Genomic DNA, 3,606 nt, shown 5'->3' with positions numbered 1-3,606 from the left:
TATTGTCGCTCTTTCTCTTGGTGGTTTGTTCTTCAGTGGCTGGTTTAAACAGGTCCTGATTGTTAGCAAGACAGGAGCTAAAGAGAAGATCCGAAAATGGCGCCACAATAAATCTCAGTACATTAAAACAGCGACATACATGGAAATGTTTGAGACTTCCTCTAAAAATGCTTATAACTGCGTATTTTAATAGTTAAACCCCCACTATAGCCGTATGTGTTAATACACAGCGGAAACAGTCTAGCAGAAGCTTAGCTAACGTCCATAGTTAGCTTGTTTACGCCACTCTTACAGGTTCAGCCAATCAGAGCCAACGAACATAAATGGCTCTCCTGGATTGGATGGTTTATCTACCGCCAGCCAATGGCGTGTCAGCTAGTATTTCGCGTTTCAGCTTCCCGAGCACATTTTCTTTTCAGTTTTGTAGACTTGTTGTCCGAATAGGCGATTTTTTTCACCAGTAATTAGGAGTCACGTTTCACAGAAAAATCCACGAATAGACGGGGATCCACCAGTGGTTGCACTAAACTAATGCATTTTTATCCAGGTGAGTGAAAGACGTTATTCAAAAATTACTCGAGTGAAAAAGAATTAAGGACCGAGTAACTGTTCATAAGAGCTGATTTAGTATTTATAAATGATGACCAAAATATCAAGTTTGGTGAAAATTTCTTTGTTTCATCTTTTATCGTTTAAAATGATCCACAAACTATCACTGCTGCTCCTACATGGTCAACGTCTTTGATTATTCTGAATTCACTGTGGGATGTTGGGTTTTACTGGATCTTCTTCTGGAACCGGTTCTGGTTCCGTGTTGCTCCTGGACCCACAAACCGACCGAACCTATTGGACTTTTATTGGCTCTGAGGTCACAGATCGGCCAACGATCCTTAAACCAACCAGACCTAAAACTCACATCTGCTCTCCTCTTGACCCCTGACCTCACGCTCTCTGACTCTGGTTGCTATAGTAACGGTTACCTATCCCTTCAAAATAAGATGCAGCTGCGCCACAAAAACGACATTTTACTTTGGTGAAAGTTTTAACTCAGGATATCGACTGATGGACCCTGAGCTGTTTCTCCTTCTGGAGACGAGAGACACCTGGTCTCCATGGTGACGCAGTCTGACGCTTCATCGCCTCATCAGCATCCGGTCACCTGATCATGCAGAGCAGCTTGGACTGTGGGAATCAACCCACCGGGATAAATCCATCCTCCTGCCTCTCTGGGCCTTTAACCTTCAGACAAACTTAAAATCTGTTTCTGACTCATTTTGCTGCTTGTGGCTCAATGTTGGCGCGCAAGATATTGTAGGAGTTTCAAAATAAAAGATCCTCCAGACTCAAATAATACATAAAACGTAAATATTTAATTATTTTTAATTGGTGCGCTGCCCAGCACCAATTAGTCCACAGATCGGTACCGGGTTTTGGGACCACTGCTATGAAGATCTGCTTGGATTGTGACTATTATGAGTTAATAAGTAAAGCCAAAGCAGACCATTAATGATGTAGACTTAAGTGTGTATTTATTGCAGATCATATCTGTCACGACATTCGCCTGGTGTTCTGCTGCTGTTTCCTGAAACGACCTCTGGCATCAATCACACCGTATGCTGGCGATATGTGCCTGTGCCTCCACCGTTTCACTAAAAGGTGTTTTACAAACCCGTCTGTCATATTTATTGACCAGCTCTGCTCTCACTGTTTTATTTGTTTCTTTGCAGTTTTTAAAGAACAATCAGGTCGGATCTGAGTTAGTGGGTCGTTTCTTTGTGTGGATCTGGTTCTGCTGCTTCTGTATTGACTTTTCTCTGCTGTCTGTTGAAAACGTTTCACTGTGAAGGAAAAGCATTGGAGAAATTGGAAGGAGTTAGGAAAACTTAACCAAAGTACATGGCAAACCCAGCATGATGCATCTGGTGGCCCTTTGGCTCCTATGGAGTCTGCTGCCCCCTGAAGGTCCAGTTGTGACTTACAGAATAACGTTCACCACTAAAAATATCAATTTTGATTCACAAACTATTCCAGTATTTTTATACAGCAAAGAAAATTCACAATTTCAATTAATCAATAAAAGAATTGTCCTTATTTACAAAATAAACGTATCTTATGCCTCTATCCAGGTACTGCTAATAATAAGATACATGTACAACATTGTTGTTCTCTCATCAAAATAAAAGCATTTAATTCAAAAAGCAGAAGCCAACTTACAAAAAGTTTGCGATAAGTGCAAAAGGGAAGTAAGTTGGGGTTATTTACCACATATTTACTCTTTACATACCTTTATTTACATCAGTTCTGATTTATTTGATTCTATTAGTTTTGTGATAAAAACAATAATTTAAAAGGATTTTATTTTCTCTATGAGAACCGAACATCATCCATCTGTTGTTCCACGGTGACCGTCTCATTCAGACGGCTCATTGACTTTCTCAGCCCATTAAGCTCAGCTGGTCTTTGCTGCTTCATTAATGACGATGATGATGATGATGACGTCTGTAATGGTTGGTGTTTGGATGTGACCTTCTAAAAGCTGTTATGGTTTCCTCCTGAAACTGAGGCAGACAGAAATGTAGAAGTCGGTTTAAGGAGGAAGCAGATTGAGGTCATTTCCTGTCATTAGATGACTTTCTGTTTTCGTGTTTTGCTGATGTTGGTCGTACAAGCTGATGATCTTTGACCTGGGAATAGTTCCGGGTCGACCCATCAACCAGGGCCGACCCAGACTGTTCTGAGGCCTTCAGCAGAGTTAGGTTTGGGGTTCGACTCCCACCGACAGCATTTCATCGTGGAAGTTTGATTAGCTGAGCTAATCGTAAACAAATTGAGCACAAACACAAAGATTAAACTCAAAGCATCAGAGCACTTTGGTAATAAAACAATCAGTTATTCTTCACAGTTTTATAAAATTAACTTGCATTTCCTTTGAGTCTTAAATTTAAATTTTGTATGAAATATTTTATGTTGGCTGAAACTGTAGAAGAGGTGGTGGGTAACAGCAGAGCTAGTATTTCATTTAATGGAAACATTGAAAACATTTAGCTTCCCATAAATACATTTTAAAGCAAAACCAACAATGATGAAACTGAAATCAGGTGTGAAAAGGCTGATCCAAAGAATTACTTCCTGAAGTGCAGCTTTATTGATAGTGCTACAATGACAGCTAATGCTAAACTCACTGTTTAGCATTAGCATAGCCTTTCAGCATTAGCAGAGCTAACGTTTTCAATTAATGCTGCAAGTGCTGGTAACTTTGTGTCCACCATTGTTTCATAGTATTCTCAAGAAAACAAATAACATTTTTTATCATTGTCGTTTACGGTGGCGCCCCCTGCTGGTTTGAGGGTTTGCTCTGCGAACACCCGCCCCTCCATCCTCTTCTTCACCTCATCCACCTTCTGCTCCTGCAGCTTCACTGCAAGCTGTGCGTCTGTCCTACATAAGAGCAGGGTTCTGGTTTGGTGCACATGTGCAGCTCTGTGCAGTCTGTGCGCCTCTGACTGCAGAGTGGCGCTAACTGCAGCGTGCAGATGTGCAGTTTCTGCTTCATGGCGGTGCAAGCTGCAGCCATGACGAGAGGAAGAAAAGCGGTGGTTTCTGGGT

Source organism: Poeciliopsis prolifica, unplaced genomic scaffold, assembly GCF_027474105.1.
Source record: "Poeciliopsis prolifica strain line A6 unplaced genomic scaffold, Auburn_PproV2 SCAFFOLD041, whole genome shotgun sequence".
NCBI classification, from domain to species: domain Eukaryota; kingdom Metazoa; phylum Chordata; class Actinopteri; order Cyprinodontiformes; family Poeciliidae; genus Poeciliopsis; species Poeciliopsis prolifica.
Note: the sequence above shows the minus strand (reverse complement) of the source record.